General features: G+C 46.9%; 1 protein-coding gene across 1 annotated transcript in view; it reads right to left on the bottom strand.

Moving 5' to 3' along the window:
• LOC122897109 (A-kinase anchor protein 17B-like) overlaps positions 1-12776 on the bottom strand; it is a 28409-nt gene extending 15633 nt beyond the window's left edge. The window contains exons 1-3 of the mRNA XM_044235265.1: positions 12727-12776; positions 11134-11208; positions 6661-6765 (exon numbers count right to left, since the gene is read on the bottom strand). The gene's annotated coding sequence lies outside the window, so the exon portion shown is untranslated. The remainder of the gene's footprint in view (positions 1-6660; positions 6766-11133; positions 11209-12726) is intronic.
• Positions 12777-22726: the final 9950 nt, after the last annotated feature.

The following is a 22726-nucleotide window of genomic DNA, read 5'->3' as shown; positions in this document are numbered from 1 at the left end:
GAAAGGGGGCAATATTAGGAGCATGCTATAGGGTCAGTTGAGGCTTTAAGGATCAGGGGATATACTGTATGAGAAAGTGATTTGGATTGTAACTTGCTATGTGTAAAGAGAAATCCAGAAAGAAGATGGCCAGGGACACAGCCCTGGGGAACACCCTCATTTACAGAGTAGGGAAAGAGACTCGGAGGTGTTCAGCTCAAGACAGATGAGCATGTCTTCTGCTCTATGTAATTCCTTCGGTGCTGGGGTTTTAAGAAGGATTGTCTGGATCCCCCAACCTCAAGCACTTTATGGTCTGTTGCTGTGTTTCACAAAATACAGTCGTGTGAATCACCTGCATCCAGATAGGCTTGTCTTTTTTTTAAATTTATTTATTTGACAGAGAGACAGTGAGAGCAGGAATGCAAGCAAGGGGAGTAGGAGAGGGAGAAGCAGGCTTTCCACCAAGCCAGGAGCCCAAGGTGGGGCTTGATCCCAGGACCTGGAGATCATGACCTGAGCCAAAGGCAGACGCTTAATGACTGAGCCACCCAGGGCCCCCCAGATAGGCTTGTCTTAAATAAAAATTCCAGGGTCCCACCTCAGGCCTCCTGAGTCAGAATTTTGGGGGATGATGCCAAGAATTGGAACCACTGTTCTAGAAATGTTTTGTTTATGAAGGGTCTTACCATAATTTCTGGAACCGCTCCTCTCATGGAGGGTCTGGGTTATTTTCACTTTGTTTCTCTTGTGGATACTGCCAGCATGGACGCTGAGGTAGTACCCAGCATAGGGATAAGACTGTGGGTTCCAGAACAGCACTGCTGGGATTTAAGCCCCAACTCTTATCACTTACTAGCTCTGTGATTTGGAGCAAACCGTGTAAGTCCTCTATACTTCGGTGTGTTCATTTTAGTATAAGTATCACAATCACAGCGTGTAATTTAGCTGATGCAAGGACTAACAGAGTAAATAATTGTGATGTGCTTAAAATGGTGCCTGGCACATGATAAGCACTTAATAAATGTGGGCCATTATTATTATTATTAACACATATCTTTGTGAATCTAGAGTCAGAGTTCTGTTAACTACTGCCCTAGGATAAAATCTCAGCATGGGATGACGGCATACGTTCCTTGGTGACAGACGGCGACAATACTTGTTGTGGTGAGCACTGAGTAACATAGAGAACTGGTGAATCGATATGTTGTATACCTTGAAGCTAATATAGCAAGGTATGTTAATTACACTACAATTAAAAACTTGTAGAATATAGGGGCGCCTGGGTGGCTCAGTGGGTTAAGCCGCTGCCTTCGGCTCAGGTCATGATCTCGAGGTCCCGGGATCGAGTCCCACATCGGGCTCTCTGCTCAGCGGGGAGCCTGCTTCCTCCTCTCTCTCTCTCTCTCTCTGCCTGCCTCTCTGCCTACTTGTGATCTCTGTCTGTCAAATAAATAAATAAAATCTTTAAAAAAAAACTTGTAGAATATATATATATAGAGAGAGAGAGAGCATGTGCACATACGGGGTGGGGGGTGGAGAGGTGCAACCAGGTGGTGCAGTCAGTTAAGTGTCTGACTCTTGATTTCAGCGCTCAGGTCATGATCTCAGGGTCATGAGATCGAGCCCCGTATCAGGCTCCACACTGGATGTGGCACCTGCTTGAGATTCTCTCTCTCCCTCTCCCTCTGCACCCATCTCTCTACTATAGATATATCTATATAGGACCTAGTCTGTACCAAGAAGTCGGCTTTTTACGTATGTCATGGATTCAATGGCTTCAATGCTATAGTGATGTCACTGGCAACTTCTGACAGATCACTAAAAATTAACTAGACAGTGCCTAGCTTATAGGTGCCCAATAATTCCTGTTGTGATGCTTTCTCCTTAAGGAGACCTCAGCCAAAAACTAACAAAAAACAAAGGGAGAAGAGGAGGATTGCCACCATGAAGACAGGAAGGAGGAGAGACAGAGGGAGGAGGAAGAAGAAGGGAGATGAAGAGGGAGGAAAGAAGAAAGGAAGAAAGGGAAGGAGGACGGGAAGGACTTGGTCATGGTCATGGTCCCAGGGTCCTGGGATCGAGTCCCGCGAGGAGTCTGCTCCTCCCTCTGCCCCTCCCCCTGCTCGTGCTCTTTCTCTCAAATAAATAAATAAAATCTTAAAAAAAAACAAGTTTCAGGATAATAATGTACAATGTGATCTTGTTTTTTAAAAGTAATATAATAAAGTAATGAAATATCAGTACACATGCATGGGTGTGTCCATGCCTTCTGCACATAAAGTCTGTGAAGAGGGACATCCCATTGTGAACATGATTTCCCCTGGGAAATGAACTGACAGTAGAGGAAAGGAATGGGTTTGCCCTTTTCACTCTGTACGCTTACTGCTTTGATTTTGGGGTACTTGCAATAAGCATGTGTTCATTTTGTATTAAAGCTGTTTTGGGGTTTGGGTTTTTTTTTAATTTTTAAGTAGGTTCCATACCCCATGTGGGGCTTGAACTCACAACCCTGAGATTAAGAGTCACACGCTCTACTGACTGAGCCAGCCCAGTTTAAAATTGTTTATGAAAAAGAGGAAACTCACATGATGATAAACAATGAAAAGTAAGCAGTTCACAGATGCTGATCTAAACTTGCCCAGAAAGGATCAAAACAGTCATGAAACAGCATCTCCAGTTGGAGACACCCCTCCATCTGCCATCACCAGAAAGGCCCACAGGCACCTGCACCCACAACCAAAGTCTACGTGGGTTATGACCGAAGCCTGGAAGATTAGATCATCAGATAACGAGGAAGCACTTGCACTTGGCCATGTTTCATAACATAACACACTGCACTTGTACCAAAACACTTCGATGAGTTCTGACCTAGGTTCACAAACCTACGGAACCATCACCACAATCAAGACAGTGAAAATGCTCGCCAACCCCCCAGTAGTTCCTCGTGCCCCTTCGTAACCCTTCCCCCGCCCCCAGCAACCACTGATCTGGCTGCAGAATGTTTAAGTCACAACTGGTTTATTTTAGAGCAAAAGCACACGGATGTTTCTGGAAAACATTCAGAGTTACATGTAGCACCAACTAACAAATGCTTTCTTCGAAGTCACGATAGTTTCTCAACTCCAAGGTTCAATGTGCCAAGTCCCTGAATCTAGTTAAAACTGCAGAGGGCCCATGGGTGCTGGGGGGCTGGGGTCGCTGAGTAATGCGCAGGAAAGAGGCCACTTGCTGGGCTGAGCACGGGTGTTGTATGCAACTGACGAATCCCTAAATTCTACCCCTGAAACTAATAAATTACTGTATGTTAACTAAATTTAATTTAAATTAAAAAATGTTTTAAAAAGCTGTACAGGGCCCTACTTCGCTCTTGAAAAATAGATCTAAGAAGGCTTATGCTTTCCCCCATACAATCCCTATCTTTGACCCTGTTTAAACCAAATAAACATTCAGAAGACAATCTGTTCTAATGAGATAATTATTTAGTAGAATAAATAGAATATAGCTCCATACTGTATGCATATTTATACACAGGAATATAACTATATCTAATTAAAATAGATGGAATCACTGAGATCAAGTTGTTAGGCCATGACAAAATTGGTTCTCTAGCACAACTTAATTGGCTTTAAATTCCCCTTTCATATATCTGTGCTTCCACTGACAGTGATGGTAGAATTCACTGACAATTTTCCCATCATTTTCACCCATCACTGTCAGCAGTCCGGATCACTTTATTCGACAAAGGTTTGAGAGCTTTGTATCAACCAAGCCCGGATGGCAAGGAACGCCATAATTAGGCCTCCACAGATTTTGAAAGCTGAATTTTAATAGTAATTTTAACTCTTCTCACATTCCCTTGTGTTCCACCATGACCTCCCCAAATCTCTCCCTCTACCCCACCCCATGCCCACACCTTTCTTCTAGTCCTGTGATTAAAAGCAACACTTCTGGGGCGCCTAGGTGGCTCAGTGGGTTAAAGCCTCTGCCTTCGGGGGCGCCTGGGTGGCTCAGTGGGTTGAGCCGCTGCCTTCAGCTCAGGTCATGATCTCAGGGTCCTGGGATCGAGTCCCGCATCGGGCTCTCTGCTCAGCGGGGAGCCTGCTTCCTCCTCTCTCCCTGCCTGCCTCTCTGCCTACTTGTGATCTCTCTGTCAAATAAATAAATAAATATTTAAAAAAAAAAAAAAGCCTCTGCCTTCGGCTCAGGTCATGATCTCAGGGTCCTGGGATCGAGCCCCGCATCGGCCTCTCTGCTCAGCAGGGAGCCTGCTTCCTCCTCTCTCTCTGCCTGCTTCTCTGCCTATTTGTGATCTCTGTCTGTCATATAAATAAATAAAATCTTTAAAAAATAAATAAAAGCAACACTTCGGAGGAAGCTTACTCTTTAACACCTTTGCAGGGTCAAACAAGAGCTCCTCCAACCTTCAAAAATGATAGTCATTCAGTAATGTTTACACAGCGTGCATTCCAGCCGTATCTTGTGTACACACGCATTTCACTCAACCTGCTCCCAATGCCAGAATGTTTCTAGAAGATTCGCAGAGAAAAAGACTGCTTTCTCTAGTCACCCGTCTGCCTCACCCTCCTAGTCTCCATACCTAGTGGCAAAACTGCCCAAACAGCATAGGATAAGAGAATAGAAAAAAGAAACTGGTCTTGAGATGTCTCCACAATTGTAAAAACGTTCTTTTTGTCCAGCAGTGAATATTACAGAAATTCTGCCAGGTCTGCATCCAAAGCCACTCTGACACCTTCTTTCACTTCAGAAGATACTCCGAGAGAGTCCTCTGTTCTGCCTCAGGATTTTTTTTTTTTAAGATTTTCATTCATTTTATTTGACAGAAAGAGAGACAGCGAGAGAGGGAACACAAGCAGGGGGAATGGGAGAGGGAGAAGCAGGCCCTCCACTGAGCAGAGGGCTTGATCCCAGGACCCCAAGATCATGACCTGAGCCGAAGGCAGACGCTTAACGACTGAGCCACCCAGGTGCCCCATGTCTTGGGGCTTTTAGATCAGAAGTATAACTTTACAACCTTAAAATATATTTCAATCATAAGCTAAGGATGTGTCATTTACCCTCTCTTGCTTTTCCTCATGCTCATAAATGTTTGCTATCAGAGTGCAGGAAAGGCCGCATCAACGAGGCATGTTTTTTTTTAAAAACAGTGGGGGGAAAAAAAGGAAATGGACAATCTGCACAACTGCATATCCTCTTTCTGTTTCCTTCCAGGCCTCTGAACTTTAAAGTTAGTCATTTTGAACACATGTAAGATGGATAAGATTATATCAATGTATTTATAGTCAGTGGGGCAGCCAAAATGTATTCAGGTCAAAGCCTCCTGGCCACTTCCCAGTTTCCTGGCTAGTACAGAATCGCAGGGACTCTTGAACAAAGAGAAATATTCCCTAGCTCTCTAGCCAAGAGGTCACGGATAAACATTCACGTGTCTGACGCATCGTTAACCCAAACCACAACTTTCAAACTGAGGCTGACCATATGCTCTGATCTTGACATAATCAAAGATCACATCATTAAAATGAGTGGCACTCAGTGTCGCAATAGCAGGAACAGAGGCCGTACGGGGCCCATCAAATGACTGCAATTCAATTAGTGGGGCACTGGGGGCTTTGGGAACAGATAGAAAGGGACTTCTGGGGACCCACAGCCACGTAGCAATGATAAATTAGTGATGACCACAGGATTCTGGAGTCCTACTGAGGGAGAATCTCAACGAAGATCTGCTCTAAGGAAGAGTTCAGTTGGAACATTTTTTTAAATTATTAAGTTTCAGGTGTATGACTCTGTCATTTGACATCTGTTCGCACTACAAAGTGACAGCTCCCAAAAATCTTATTACCATCCATCACCCTACACTTGGCCCCCTGTACCCTTTTGCTCCTCTCCCATCCCCCTTCCCCTCTCGTAACCACTCATCTGTTCTCCGTATCTAGGAATTTGGTTTTGCTTTGTTTTATTCTGCTTGTCTTCGTGTGGCTTGGTTTTTTTGTTTTTTTGTTTTTTTTTTTTTTTTGTCAGAGACAGAGGGAGAGAGAGCGAGTGAGCACAGGCAGACAGAGAGGCAGGCAGAGGCAGAGGGAGAAGCAGGCTCCCTGCCGAGCAAGGAGCCTGATGTGGGACTCGATCCCGGAACCCTGGGATCATGACCAGAGCCGAAGGCAGCGGCTTAACCCACTGAGCCACTCAGGCGTCCCAGTGTGGCTTGGTTTTTAGATTCGACTTATAAGTGGTATCAAAGGGTATTTGTCTTTCTCCTTCTGACTTATTTCACTGAGCGGAATATCCTCCAGGTGCATCCATGTTGTTAAAAATGGCAAGATCTCATTCTTTTTTACGGCTGAGTAGTATTCCTGTGCGTGTGTGTGTGTGTGTGCGCGCGCGCGTGTACATGCACATGAGTCTCTCCAGGTTTTGCCTATCCTGTGCGTTTCATGACATCACCAGTGTTTTCCTTCTCCACGTTACCCTTCCCATCTGAAAATGACCAGCAAAACCCCGCCCGCCCATCCCCCCCTACAGGGGAAAAGCAAGCCTTACATGGGACAGGGCTTTGCACAACTGAGCAGTTCCTGAGAGCTGCAGTTATCTCCCAGCCTCTTCATAATCCCAAGGCGAACTTATCTGACCCCAAGTCCTACAGAAGACGATATTCCCCAATACCTTCTGGTGGAAATGTGATCAAGGAAGGACCAACTGGAGAAGCCACAGTTTGTGGGAACTCATCACGGTAGCCTGCTACGTCGTGGCATCTGAACCGCAGGGACACTGTCAGAGAGAAAGGGGAATAGAGTCAAAAGCAGGTGAAATGGTCTGAAAGAATAAGGCACCTGGATATTGACGACTTTGGGCACAGAGAGCACGGAGATTTACAACTGTGCTTACAGACCATCACGATCTCACTTTTGTACCTGTTTAATAGCAACATGGCCAATGTGCTTCTCCTTTTCCACAGCCGCTGCAAATTTCTGTGGAAATTCTATATAGGGAGAAGCTCTATATGGAAGTACTGGAGAGACTTGCTGTGTGTTTGGTTAGCTAATTCCCCGCCTCTGGGGATTTGCATTTTCCAATTATTCTTTTTTTTTTAAGATTTTATTTATTTATTTGACAGAGACACAGCAAGAAAAGGAACACAAGCAAGGAGAGTGGGGGAGGGAGAAGCAGGCTTCCCGCTGAGCAAGAAGCCCAATGCAGGGCTTGATCCCAGGACCCTAGGATCACGACCCAAGCCAAAGACAGATGCTAAAAGACTGAGCCACCCAGGCGCCCCCCAATTATTCTTTTTGACTGAAAGAGCACTCCTTCTGAAGGGGTACCACTGCTACTCTAGTCTACCGCCATAGGAAAGGGGACCACTATGAACTTCTTTGTTCACGTCTCTTAACACATCGTTTCCTCAAAACATGTCACCACGTCGAAGGGCAGGAATGGGCTTATATAGCTCATGACAGATTGGCCAACTGATCCTGTGAAAGATGATGGCACTTTATCGTGACACTGGCAGTATTAAAGGGCCCACCTGAAATGACTTGAGTTTGCACTTCATTTTTTATGCTTTTAAATAGAAATCAAAGTTTGGATCCCGGCCCATGTTGATAATCCACAGCCTGTTCGATGTCCCCAGGCTGAAGGTCCCATTCATCTCCCAAGCTACTAAGTACAACAAAACTCTTACGTTCCATGGCCCCGCAATCTGCTCTCTGCCCTCGCTTGCCCCCCCCCACCCAGTGATTCCCATGTCCCTACCCACAGCCACCCTCCTCCCAGGCGCTCAGTCTCCAAACCAGGAGCTGTCCCTCCCTTCCCCTCACATTCGACCTTTGAGCCGAGTCCTCCTGACCCCAGCTTTGCCACATTCCAAGGCCACATCCACCACTGCCGCTGCCCCCACAGCCAGCTGGGGTGCAAGCCCGCGCCATCTGGAATGTGGCTTACTGCCACAGCCTCCCAACTAGTCTCTCCTGCTCTCCCGCCCCCACAGAGTCTCTGCTAAGTGACAGGCAAAATGATTTTTTTTTTAAACCTCAAATCAGATCGTGTCACTCTGTTCAAAACCCTCCGACGGCTTCTCATCATGCCCCGAACACCACTCAAACTGCTAACCCTCAAAAGCCAGGCCCTGCTCACTTGCTTCTACTCATTTTGTACCCTTCTCCCCCACTGCTCTGGATCTCTGGCTTAAACATCACCTCCTCAGAGACGCCTTCCCTGAGCACTCTCTTAAATAGCCCAGCCCCCTGCCTCACCCCCAGCCCCGATGGAGCACAGCACCCATCTTATTTCCACTGTAACAGTGACAGGCTCAAGTATCATGTGCGCTTGTTAACGTGGCCTGTCACATGCACCTGCCCAGCCCTCATCCCCAGTCTGGAATTTCCCTGAGGGTGGGGACGGCATCAGTCTGGGTCACCAGCTCATCTTCAGAGCCTAGAACCATGTCTGGGGTTCTGGCACGTGGCAGGAACTTCGTAAGGCTAACCGTTACCTCAGAGATGAGGCACATCTGCTACATTTCAATGGTGTTACTTCTGTATTGAAAATACCAATGACAGCGCCTAGAGCTGAACGGTGAAATGCTCCTTTGGGCTTCTGGAGCTATTCATGTTCATCAGGGAACAAATGTCGTCAAGAGCCACCCAGTGGACCTCCTGAGCAAGCACTCCATTGAAGACCCTTTGTGTGGGGGCTACAGGGAGGAGTCACCCCCAAAGAATGGAGTCTGGAGAAAAAAAGAAATGAAGACAAACCGAACGTGAGAAATAAAATGGCCAGTGCCGTGACACGCAGAGGATACTTCTGGGCTGCAGGGAAGTGAAAAGGGTGTGAATATCCTTTCATGCAAAAGGGGTGTCGGAGGCCCCAGGAATATGCTTCTACGCTTTTCCAAAGGGCTAGTACCTCCCGCTTCAGAGCGCTGGGACGCATGTAGCAACAGGGGGTTGTACAGGTTGTCCCAGGAGCTGGAAGAAGGAAGGACACCGCTGTCACATGGTCGGCTGGGGGCCAGAGGTGCTAAGCGTCCTCCGCCCAATGAAGAGCCCACCACCCCAAACGCCAGGGTGGGGAAACAGCTTATGCCGGTCCCTCCAGCACGCAGGGAGCACCCTCGGGGACTTGGGGATTAACATGATGAACATGCTAGTCTCTAGGTCGTTGTTCCTGACTTGTTTTTCTCCCCCTGAACTCTTTTTACCATCTCCACCTACCCGCTCTACCCACCAAGTAGGCAGCAGAAAGAAAACCTGCGCCCAAGTGAAGGATGAGAACGGGAACAGCAAGGCCTGCCAAAATGTCTCCTTGGGGCCCTCGCATCGTGGGCTTCAAAGCCCCAGCCCATTACCCTTGCGGGTAATGCTCAGGCCCTGGCCATCATACCAGACTGTCCCCAATGACACTGACCTCCCTATGTGGGAGACTTTATTCCCATTCCAGAGTCAGCTCTACTACCTGTCCAGCAATTAGTAAGACCAGAAGCTGACCTTGAATCAGTCTTCCTGAGCAGGGGCCTGTTTCCCTAGAGCAGTGGTCTGGGGCCCTCAGTGGCGGTGGGGGGGTGGGGGGGTCCTAGGACTGGGCCCCAGCTGAGGGAATCTGCCGTGTACAGCTCTACCCTCTGCAGCTAGAATGTGGATCAAGCCTTCTGATGTTTCTAGAGAAACTGGAAATCCCAATTTTTATTGAGCTCTCTACCCACCACGTGGGGCTCAAACTCATGACCCTGAGATCAAGAGTTGCACGCTCCACTGACTGAGCCAGTCTTTTGGTTTTTCAGTGTGGACCCCTAATTCAAAGGCTTTTTAAAATATTGTGCAGGCTGGGGGCATCTGGGTGACTCAGTCAGGTTAAGCGTCTGCCTTCGGTTCAGGTCATGATCCCAGAGTCTTGGGATCGAGCCCCGTGTCAGGCTCCCTGCTCAACGGGAACCCTGTTTCTCCCTGTGTGATCTCTCTCACTCTCACTCTTTCAAATAAATAAATAAATATTTCTTAAAAAATATTGTGCAGGCTGAGGCACACCCATCTGAGGCTGATCTGGGGCCCCTTTCCTAGCTTGCTCCTTCTAAACACTGAACCCTGGAATCTGTTTGGTTGCAGGCAACTGGTGCTCCCTGAGGGTTCAGGAAATTCAGAAACAAGAGTTAAATATGCTGACAACTGGGCAAGTTTCTTAAGAAACAGTGGGATGGGGTATAGGCTCAGGGAACCAAGGAGGGCCCGCCAAGGGACTGACACTGGTTTCGCTGTGCTCTTCCTTGGAGAAAAACTCTCAGCAACTCCCTAATTCCTATGACATCAAATCCCAAGTTCCTGGCCAGGCCCCCCCACCCCCGCCTCAGCAGCCTTATAGTTCATGGTCTTCCTGCGTCCCTTCCCCATTCTAGTTGGGCCAGCCTTCTTTGAGCTCCTCCAAACTCAAAACCAGTGAACCCTTCAGCCAGATGTTCTCTCTCTGGGTATATAAATCCCACCCACCCTTCAAGGCCTGGCTCACCTCCCACCTCCTTTAGGAAGCCTTTGTCACAGGAAACAGGACAGTGCTTCTGAGCTCAAGGGCTCATGTCAAGGAGGCCCGGGTTCAAATCCAGACTCTGCCCTCAAGCCCCTGGATGATTTATCAAACTTCTCTGAGCTTCCGAAGATGGTTCATCATAGTGCCTACCTTCCAGAAATCGGGAAGGATTAAGGCAAGCAATACAAATAACATACTTAAGCTGTTGTGAGCCCTTCTTCCTATTATGGTCGACCTCCCCCTCCTCCTCTAAGTGTCGCAGCCTTATGCTGTCTCTTCTGGGCAAAGCACCAGTGGATTCCACGTGGCCCCCATTTGCTCAGGCTGAGCCCCCGGCATTGGTCTACCTCAGTTCCCAGCTTGGCTTTAACGCTTCTTAACGTTCCAAGAGCACGTTGGCTATAACCTAGAACTCACAGAGGCCCAAGCAGACACCACATCCGAGAGTTGTACAAGTAACACAACCCTGGCTCTGAAACGACTCCGTAGAAGTCCCCCTCTTGAGCAGCAGCAGAAATGCATGCCGGGAAGAGCCACACGGAGCCAGAGCCAGTGACAGAGAGAAACAGACTCTCCCCTTCCCCCACACCGCCACCTTCACAGTCCCTGCTCTCAGCTCCTCACCTTTCCTTCTGATGCTGGAGAGGAGACACGAATCCAGTCAGGGTCCACTCTTCACACGTGCACGATGCGGGAACCCTGGACAAATGGGCCACATGGCAAGTGTCACTTTGGCTGGGATTAAATGGAAAGCCCGAGCCGGGATGGCTTCTGTAGGCCCTGTCTCCCACCCGCGTGACTCCACCTCCAGTCGGGCCCATTCATCTTCCAACAAGCACCATGGCTGGGATCTCTTGGGCCCCGGAGCCTGCGGGCTTATCCCACTTGTCACTTTTCACTTTTCTCTGGGCTTAACAAGAATCAAAGTAAAAATGCCTTTTTGCAATTTAGCCCATGTTTCCAGTTACCAGGGCTTTGAGTGACTCCCTCCGAAAAAAAACAAAAACAGGGCACAGAAAAATGTGACTCCTGGAAGGCCGAGTTCTTTAAAAAACAACCAAAAAACACACAAACACGCAAAAACCCTTGAGAGGTCCCAACCAGAGAATCCCAAGGAGTGGCTTCCTCAGCCTGAGGACCGAGCCCCGTGGATCATGGTGTACAAGTTCTCACTACTTCCACAGCAGGAAGTTGCAAAGTTATTAGCAAAGGTAGGCAGGGGAAAAAAGCACAACGTGGGCATGATTTTTGAGACCCTATTCTCAAACTAGAAAAGACACAGGGAAAATGAAGAGACCTGAAAGATAAGAAGTCAGTGTTCCCAACACAAGTAAGTCATGCCTCAGCGTTAGCTGTGCTGGAAAGTTCTCCAGTAATGGTTGGCTTCAAAAAAAAAAAAAAATCGCAGTAAAGGCAGGAGAACAAATGTGAAGACGCGGGTCCCAAGGACGAAGGCTACCCCCAATTCCCTCACCTCCCCCCCCACCCTGCACCACCCCCCAGTTGGAGAATGGTAGTTTCCCCTACAGCTTGGGCCTCTCCAACTTGCTTCTTCCCCTCGCCCCGCTGACCCCCAACCCAAGCTCAGGACCCGGTGCTTCGAGCCTTGTGGGTGAGTCCTGCTGTCCCAGTCAGACTGGAAATGGTATTATTCCACCCGTACCAAAATCTCAAGCGATACTCTTGACAAGTCCCCGTAGCCACGGACCGGGTCATCAGCGAGGCAGAGGGGGAGGAGCCCTGCTAATGATTAATTGGATGAGTGCCGGCCGAGCAGGGGGAGGAAGCCCTGGCCCCGGCGTGTGGATCGAACAGGAGAGGGCACCTTCAGTTCCCATAAGCGGGATGCCACAGACAGCGTACCCCAGGGGAGTGCCTCAAGTGACCTCTGCTGGAAGAGGGGCCCAAGGGAGCCCCGGAGAGGGTGCGAGAGCGCCCCCTAGTGCGGCGCCAGGGCCCGAGGAGGTGCGGCACGGTCTAAGGGAGCAGGGAAAGGACCGGGGGAACAGCCCAAGCACATCTCCAGAAAACCTGACGCTGCAGGGGCAGCTGGGGTGGCCCGGGTCTCCCGCGCATCCCCTCCCCTGTCCCCACCGAGGGCCCCACGTGGCTCTGGCTGCAAGGGACCGCAGCTCCCCTAGGCCGGGGCGCCCAGCGGGCCGAGACGCAGCGGGACGTGGCCGCCTGCCGGCCTCGAGCCGAGCGGGGGACATTTACCGGGAGTCTAAGGAGCCGCCGCGCCTCCACTCGGGTCCCCGCTGGGGTGGCGGAACTCCCGCCGCCTCTCTCCAGCCGCCGCAGTCGCAACCGCCAACGCTCCCGGTCGCTCCCTGCGACTGTGGCCCGCGAGGCCAGCTGTTGAATGGCTCGCGTCGAGCGCACCCCGCGCACAAGCGTCCCCGCCGCATCCAAGTCAGCGACGCACGCGCGTGCCCCCGTGCCAACGCCCCGTGCACCCCTCGCCCCGCTGCGGCCCTAGCGGGCTGGCCGCGGCGCGGCTTCCCGGCCCCAGGCTCCCGGCTCCCGGCTGCGGAATCGCCCGCCCGCCCGCTCCCCTCGGTGGGCTCTAGCCAAACCAATTGCCTCCTCTGGCCGGCTCCGCCCCCTCGCTGCCATCCCTCAACTGGCCCGCAGGACCAATGGCAACAATGGGCTAGTCCCGCCCCCTCGATTCCCCCGGGGCCAATCTCCTTCTCCTGAGGACCCGTTCAAGTAACCCCGCCCCTCTCGTGCGGCAAAGCTGCAGCCAAAGTTTATCCCACTGCGCGGTTGCTCCTGACGATGGCGAGGTTGTGCCCAGGCTCCCCCCGCCCCCAACCCCCCCCCGCACGAAGTTACAGAGATTTCAAGGCTGCAGCTCACCTGCTCTGCCGACCCCCGACGCGACCTGTTCTTTTGAATGTGAGTATTTCAAAAGCTAATGAGAGAGGTACTGTTGTCCTCATCGCCCAGCAGGGCTGCCGCAAAATGTACCCGCGCCTGGCCAATACTTGCACATCACAGGGTCAGCAGGAATCTCGAAGGTTATCCACTGACTCTGTCCCCGGAATGCTGCGTGTTTGGTTTGCGTTTTGTTGTTGTTGTTTGTCCTGTGTACAGGGGCTCTGCCCTCTAGGCTGGACGACTTCCCGTGACAAAGACTCACTGACACCTTGAACAGCCCCTTGGGTAGCACGAGGTTTAGTGAAACAGGCCCCCTGATAATTTCCGCCCCCTTGAACCCACACAAAGCCAGCTTTGCCCCTGTTTCCACAAGGGCCCAACAATTTAAAGACAAATCTGGCCCCACAGTTCTTCCAGGCTCTGTTGCTCCAAAGAACTGAGTTCAAGGCTCTTCTTTGAGTTTATGCCACTTCCTTTATTATCTTTCAAAAGCAGAAGCTGGGAAAGAAGTCTCTCCCTGCCCCTCAACCGCCAGCCCCAGGACACAGACCCTTCTGCATAGAGCAGACCCAACAGCCACATCCCTTGTCTAGAGGGTAGATTTTTCTACTCCATCTCCCTAGGATGGCATTTGCTTTCCTGACTGCCATATCATAGCTGAAGAATATTAGATTTACTGTCAGCTAACCCCCCAGGGCTCTTTCTCACTGCTGCTGCTGACACAAGGCTCTGTTTTCTACTTGATTAGCTGGTAAATGTCATTGGGTTTTGTTGGCAGGGGGAGTGTGCTAATTTCACTCTTTTCTATCAAGACCTCTTTGCCGGCTCCTTCTGTACTTCTCTCTGTCCATTTGTCTTGCTCCCACCGCCAAGCTCAGGCCCTCACCCTGTGTGCGGAACAGCCAAAGAGGCTCCTCACAGAGCACCTTACCCCTCGGCTTGTACCCCCCTGGGCGGTCTTCCAGGGCTCCTGTCCTCATCCATCTGACACCAGAAGCCACAGTGGTCTCTAAAACACGACAATAATCCTGTCACCCCACCCAGCCTAAAAGCCCACCCACAGCTTCAAAACCTTTCCTCCTCCTTTTCCACACACCCCCCACTTGGCCTCCAGGACGAGCTTCAGAACCCCCGCAGAGCATGTGAAACCCTTAGTGATCTGGCCTCACCCGCCCAGGCCTCATTACTAGCTGGTTTACCTCCAACACAGAGCACTCAATACTTGAGATCGACTGACTTCTGCTGTTTCTCAAATGAGCCTCGCTCTCCAACCATTTCTATGCCTTTGATACAAAGTCTGGAATAACCTGCTCCCTTCCCCGCTAATCCTGACCTATTGATTCATTCACTGAATACTACCCTGAGCACCTACATGTGTCGAGTAGGGAGGTATAACAACGTAATTTTTAAAAATCTGGCTTGATCCCTTCATCAGGTGCTTCCCAGGAGAGGGTAATGATTCTGCTTCCATTCCCATCGCCGTACAGACATCAGGCAGCTATTTCTAATGACTGGACTTCAGATTCCTCCAGGCAGCTGAGACTGGGATTGTCTTCCTTGCAGAGTATCATTCAATACTGGTCAGCCTCATTCCATTAAGGTTGACGGTTTGAAGGCCAGAGGTCACGGCCCTTTTCCTTCATTTCCTTCACTTTAGCTTACAAAACTTAGTGTGAGAGAGTACGTGCTTATTGCCCATGTTGGGTTCTTTTTCCTCTTCCTTTTTCTTTTTTTTTTTAAAGATTTATTTATTTATTTATTTGACAGACAGAGATCACAAGTAGGCAGAGAAGCAGGCAGAGAGAGAGGCGGAAGCAGGCTCCCCGCTGAGCAGAGAGCCTGATGCGGGGCTCTATCCCAGGACCCTGGGATCATGACCCGAGCTGAAGGCAGAGGCTTTAACCCACTGAGCCACCCAGGTGCCCCTTCCTTTTTCTTTTTTTAAGATCAGGATCAATCAGACTGACGCTGTACGCTTTGAACTTATACAACGTTATAGGTCAATTACATCTTAAACAATTAGATAAACAGATCAGGATAGCAATTTATAACATACCGTAGGCATTGATGTTTCTGGGTCTGAAGAGAAAGCACATGAAAAGGACTGACTGTATGTTATAAAAATGAATCCAGGGACGTCTGGGTGGCACAGGTGGTTAAGCGTCCGACTCTTGGTTTCAGCACACATTGTCGTGATCTTGGGGTTGTGAGATGGAGCCCCATGCTGGGCTCTGCACTCATGCCCGGTTGGGACTTTCTCTCCCTCTCCCTCTGCCCCTCCCCCCTTAAATAATTAGATAAAGCTTTTAAAAGTGAATCCACTGAAATTATGTAATTACAGAACTTCAGTGTTCGAAGGGACTTTTAAGTTAGTTTAATCAAACCCCACCCTAGTGCTAGAAATTACTATGTGGGCAGTTTTTCAGCTAAATTTCTTAGCTCCTTGGCCTCTGGAAGCAGGCTGTGCTCTCACTGTGAAAATATTGTCTCCACATGACTAAGGCATTTGAGGGGTACCCAGAATGCTTCTCTGTCCACTGTTTTCTTTCCTCTAGAGTGAGATGTGTCCTCTGGATCCCCCCCCTTTCAAAATGCAAACCCCACTTGGAAGAGCCACATGCTAGCATTTTTTAATTATTTAGCATAAGGAAAGCAGCATAGCTCAATAGAAACGTTTGAAGGTGCAGTTTTCAAAGTGGTTTCACTTATGTTGTCAAATTTGATCCTCAGAATAACCTGAGTTCTGAGGGTTGCTGGAGGGGAGGGGAGGTGGAGAGATGGGGAGGCCGGGTGATGGACGCTGGCGAGGGTTTGTGCTGTGGTGAGTGCTCTGAATTGTGTAACACTGATGATTCACAGACCTGTACCCCTGGGGCAAATAATACATTATATGTTAATTTTTTAAATGTTATTTAAAAAAAGAATAACCTGAGTAAGATCTCTTGATTTCCATTTTACGGGGGAGGAAGCTGAGACTCACCTCCGTTAAATCACTCCTTGGGGTATTCAAATCCCAGCTCTGCTGTTAACCTTGGGCAAGAGACCGGGTCACTCTAGGCCTCAGTTTCCCCATCAATAAAATCAAATGAGATGCTTTCCAAGGTTTCTTTCAGCTCTGTCTATAATCCCTTCCCTCCTATAGGCCAAGATCAGGACACGGGGGCCCTGGGCCTTTTTAAGGGTGGCAGGAAATAGCTGTGGCATTAGAGGTACATTTTGGAAAGGAGACGCTCCAGCATGAGAGCAGAGAAAGAAAATCTGAGAAAGTCACCACAAGATGCCCTGAACTCCAAACTTACCTATTCCTTGGGTCTCTAATGCAAGCACTTCAATTCAAATTTTGTGCTAAAAATTCCAACTCATTTGCTCTAATGGTGAAAGAATGTTCTACGTAAAGCTGAATTAAAGTCTGCTTTGGTGAACTGTTTTATCATATTCAGATACTATGCCTTAAACTTATCATATTCAGATACTAATTACCACACTCAATTCCATAAGCCTATTGCGCATCCCCCTGCTTATTCCATATAACAAAAGGGAAGATAAGAAACTGCAGCCTAAGGAAGTCATTGGGAAGGAAAACCAGCAGACAAATGGACGCATTCTAATAATTTATGCAAGTCGCGGGGTGCCCTGCTACCCCTCCCCCACCAGCTCATTTGCCGAGAGCACTGAGATACAGCTAATCTAATGACTCCGTGTTTGCTTAATCTTACTAAGCAAAGACAGGCTTTATGCCTAATATAAAAGGAATTTAAGCTGCCAGGTGAGAAGTGGTGATCTTTAAACTGGTTATGCAAGAAAAAGAAAGCTAATTCCCAAGATGATAAGCCTGCTTAATCGTCTGTTCTTTTTGGACTGTTTAAAAACATGTTTAATTACAGTAGAATCAGTTTTCAATTATGGACGTCTGTCATTTTTTCAGTAAATGGCTCTGAAGTCAGAATAAATAACGCTAACCTACTTCGCCGAGTTCTTACAATGATTAATTAATTGGTTTTAAAGGGCTTCAGAAGTTTTATAAAACAGAGAGTTGGAGGAATCAGGAGACCCAGATTTAGTCCAGACTCTGCCTTAGTAGCTGTGTGGCCTGCAGGGGTTTATTTTCCTTCCCTGGGGCTCAGTTTTCCCATCTGTAAGATGAGGGAGAATTGGGCTAGATAATCTATTTTTAGTCTAACATTCTAACACTCTAGGATTCCCCATCATTACACTTACACTTTTTTTTCTTTTCATAGTAGTAGCTTAAAACAGCAGTTACCCTCTTTTGGTTTTCCTCGAGTTGGATTCCCGAAAAAATTTCCACAATATGCTGCTGCTCCCCAGACACAGTCACTTAGGTATACCGACGCCCCCCCCAAAAAAAACTGTCCCAATATGAATAGACCTAAATACAATAAAGATACAGAAAGAAGGGAAAAAAATAAAATCTAGACTTCCACATTCATGGACAAGGGAAGTCCTTCCTTAGAAATTGCTGACCCATGCTTTCCTCTTCCCGCCGTTTTTTTCCATGCTTTTTTTTCCCAAAGATTTTTATTACTCTGCCTCTTCTCTGAAATGAATGTGGGGCCCTCATTGCCAGCTCTAAAAACACTATGACTATTTATAAGAGGACTTGAGAAAAGGTATTTTATTTATTTATTTATTTTTAAAGATTTATTTATTTTATTTTAGAAAGAGAGAGCAAGCACGTGAGTGTGGGGAAGGGACAGAGGGAAAGAAGCAGACTCCCCACTGAATGCAGAGCCCCGCATGGGACTTGATCTCAGGACCCTGAGATCATGACCTGAGCCAAAACCAGGAGTTAGACGCTTAACTGACTGAGCCACCCAGGTGCCCCAAGAAATGGTACTTTAAATGGAAAATGACAATATATGGAGAGGAAGACAAGCAGAACACAAAATTGTATGTTCAATATAATCTCAATCAGACTAAAAAATAGTGCATCTACCGCAGACTGGATGGCAAAACAAGGCTTATATATATATATATATATATATATAAAGCTTAATATATATATATTATATATATAATTTTATATATATACATATATATACATATGTATATATATACCTTTTTTTTTAAAAAAGATGTTATTTATTTATTTGGCACAGGGAGAGAAGGAGAGAGCACAAGCAGGGGAAGCAGCAGGCAGAGGGAAAGGGAGAAGCACGTTCCCCACTGGGCAGGAAGCCCAATGTGGGGCTCAAACCCAGGACCCTGGGATCATGACCTGAGCTGAAGGCAGATGCTTAACTGACTGAGCCACCCAGGTGGCCTTACATTGATCTTTAACAGTAGGAAGTGAATCCTTTTTACAGATCGCATAGAGCAGTACTTGAAATGGAAGGATTTAGCATCAGATTGCCTGAGTTGGACTCAAGGAGGACTTACCACCTTGAGTGACCTTGTGTCACCTTGGCCAAGTTACTTAATCCCTGTGAGACTGTTTCCCATCTATAATATAGGGATAATACTATTAAAGAACCTCCCTCATAATTTTCAGATTAAATGAGCTACTCCATGTAAGGGCTTGGAATAATGTCTGGCACATTGTAAGCCATGATTTCAAAGGTTAAACATGGGACTCCTGGGTGGCTCAGTCTGTTAGGCCGCTGCCTTCAGCTCAGGTCATGATCCCGGGGTCCTGGGATCGAGTCCCGCATTGGGCTCTCTGCTCAGTGGGGAGCCTGCTCTCTCTCTGCCTCTGCCTGCCACTCTGCCTGCTTGTGCTCTCTCTGTGACAAATAAATAAATAAAATCTTTAAAAAACATAAAATAAAAGGTTAAACGCTTATTATAAATATAATGTATGCATGTGGTTAAAAAAAGTACAGAAGACATTAAAATAAAAGGCAAAATGAGAAAGTAGAAATAGTTTTCCCCTTTGGAATCCCCAGCCTTACTTCTACAAGTAATCACTATTACCAGCTTCTTAACATTATCCTTCCAGAGTTTTTAACGAGAACCTCAAACATGTATCTTTTAAACACACACTTCCGTGCAAATACAGAATCACAGCATACACACCATTTTACACCTTGTTTTTTCACTTAATGATCTCCCTCAGGAATCTCTTGCTAGCAAACATCTAGATTTACTCATTTCTTTATTGTGGTAAAAACACAGAATATAAAATTTACCCTTGTTATCATTTTTAAGTGTAGAGTTCCATAGTGTTAAGTATATGCACAAAATGGATCTCCAGACCTTTTTCGTCTTGCAAATCTGACACCCTATCCCCATTTTACCACCGTTTTCCCATGGCATTTTATTTATCCATTCATATCCATTCATATGTACCCATTCAGTTATTCATCCATTCACCCATCATATCCATATCCATTTATCCATCTGTTTCTTCATCTATTATCCATTCATTTATTTACCCGTTCATTCATCAGTGGCCTTGTGGGCTGCTTCCACCTCCTGGCTATTGTGAATAGTGCTGCCATGAACATGGGTGTCCAAATATCTTCCAGTTCTTTTGGATATATACCCAGAAGTGGGATTCCTGGGTCATATGGTAGCTCTGTTTTTCATTTTTCTTTATGAAGCTTTATGCCATTTCCCACAGCAGCCGCAACATTGTACATTCCCGCCAACAGGACACAAGAACTCCAATTTCTCCACATCTTCGCCGACACTTGTTATTTTCTGGCGTGTCTCCTTTTCTTTTGTTTTAGAGTAGTCATCCTAACAGGTGGGAGGTGATTGACTCCTTATTTTTAACAGCTACATGGTGCTTCATGGTAGGGAAAAAACCTCTGTCAACGAACAGTTGGATGGAGGCTCGTCTTCAGCTATTTCAAATAATGCCACAGTCAACATCCATGTATGAATATCTCTATCTATCTATCTATCTATCGATATATATATATCGATAGATAGATAGATAGATAGATCTCTATATACATGCGGGGTGCTTTTTGGCAGAGGAATTACCAGAACAAAGAGTGTGTGCTTTTTTGGTAACTGGTTTTTTCCCAGCTTGACAAGAAATGGACTTAAGCACAGAATCATGTCTTGGGTGGCTACAAAACAAGTACGTGTGTGCTATAAGATCTGCTCTTATAGCAATAGAGACTGGGAGCACATGCTGGAAGGCAGCCTGGGAGGAAATGTTTGACAATCACAGTCCTATCTCTAGAGCAGATCAAAGATGTTATGCCCCAAGAACTTTTTTTTTTTTTAAGTAATTTCTATTGGGGCTCTAACTCATGACCCTTAGATCAAGAGTCGTGCGCTCCGCCGACTAAGCCAGCCATGTGCCCCCGGTCACTGTTTATTATAAAATAATTTCAGACTTACAGAACAGTTGCAAGAACTTCCGTGTTTCTTTAACCCAGTTTCCTCAATTGTTAACAGTTTGTTAATTTGCTTTATCATTTCCTTTTGATAATATGATATTTCTTTTGTTCCTGAACTGAGGGTGGGGGCTTCTGGAATATAATTCAGGATCAGACATGATATTAGTCATTTGCATCTAGCCTCCCTTAATCTGGAACAGTCCCTCAGAGTTGTCTCTGCCTTTCAGACCATGCCTTTGTTTTCATTATTTATTATTTATATTTTTTCAGGTTTTATTTTTAAGTAATCTCTACATCCAACGTGGGGCTCAAACTCATAATCCCAACCAAGATCAAGAGTCACATGCTTCACCGGCTGAACCAGCCAGCTAAAGAACAGAATGTCCTGGGTTTTTCTTCCTGAACTATCTGAGTGTAAGTTACCAACCTGGTGTCCCATCACCCCTGAATAATTCAGTGTGGTTTTGGGAGCCAACAAGGATATCTTCCTATTTATGACACAGCCCTCAAAATCAGGCAATTAGCAGTAATAGATTATTATAGGTTTATTGATTGTTTTATTATTATTTTTATGTATTAATAATAATTATTATTAATTTGAAATTATCAATAGATTATTAACATCTAATCCTCAGGTCCCACTCAAGCTTCATTGGTTGTCCCTATATGGTGCTTTTCTTTTTTCTTTTCTTTTCTTTTTTTAAAAAGATTTTATTTATTTGAGAGAGAATGAGAGAGAGAGAGAGAGCATGAGAAGGGAGAGGGTCAGAGGGAGAAGCAGACTTCCTGCAGAGCAGGGAGCCCAATGCGGGACTCGATCCCAGGACTCTGGGACCATGACCTGAGCCGAAGGCAGTTGCTTAACCAACTGAGCCACCCAGGCGCCCCGTTTGGAGCTTTTCATTGTCACATTGTCTTCACCTCCTTGAGTCTGGAACAGTTCCTTGGTCCTTCATTGACTTTCAAGACCTTGGTACTTTTGAAGACTACAGGCCAATTATTTTGGAGAATGTCCCTCAGTTTGGGTTTGTCTGATATTTCCTCGTGATTCGGTTCAAGTTATGCATCTTTGGCAGGACTGTGATAGAAGGGACGCTGTAATCCACATCCCATCAGGGTGGAGTGCGATTTCTATGTGTCCCATTATCCATGATGCTCAGTTGACGATCACTTGACTCAAGTGGTATATGTCAGGCTCCTCCACTGGAAAGTTGTGCTTTGTAATTCACAAATATTTTATGGGTAAGTGCTTTGAAACTGTGCAAGTCTTCCATTTCTCATCACCCTTTCACTTTATTCATTTATTTATGTGGGGATAGATTTAATGGTTTCTTATCTTATTCCATGGGTTGTAATCCATTCCTGTCGTCATTTACTGTGATGCCCAAGTTGTCCTCAATTTGGCCACTGGGGGCGCCTTTGAGCTGGCTTTGGGTCTCTTTGACCTGTCCCCATCATTCCTTGAGTGCTTCCTTACTTTCGGGCCCAACATAGTCCAAGCTCATCTTGTGCTTTCGCTTACTCCGTCCTGAAATCAGCCATCTTTCTGAGAAACCTTGGTTCCCTTTAGTGGAAAATAGCCACTAAAAAGTTTAGGAGCCAAATCTGGATGCCAGTTGTAGATATTACCTGTGTGTTGCTGCTCCCTGGCCCTCTCAGAGGCTTCACTTATATACCTTTACTCACATGCTTACACACACACACACACACACACTCTCTCTCTCTCTCTCTCTCTCTCACACACACACACACACACACAGATTTTATATCTATAACTGCCTCTATAGCTATAACTATCTCTGTATCTATCTAACCGTGAGTTCACTCTGATGTATCCTGTCCAACACCATGGGGCTCATTCCAGTGTGATCACTTTCTGTATTTCTAACAAGTTGAGACAATGAGAGAACTAGTTTCTAGTTTCTATAAGGTATTCATTTTATCCATCCCCCTGTATGTAACTGTGCTGGGAAGTACCTTTTCTTTTTTTCTTTCATTCATTCATTCATTCATTCATCCAT

Source organism: Neovison vison, chromosome X (genome assembly GCF_020171115.1).
Source record: "Neovison vison isolate M4711 chromosome X, ASM_NN_V1, whole genome shotgun sequence".
NCBI lineage: Eukaryota > Metazoa > Chordata > Mammalia > Carnivora > Mustelidae > Neogale > Neogale vison.
The sequence above is the reverse complement of the archived record's forward strand: the minus strand, read 5'-3'. Positions and strand labels throughout refer to the sequence as shown.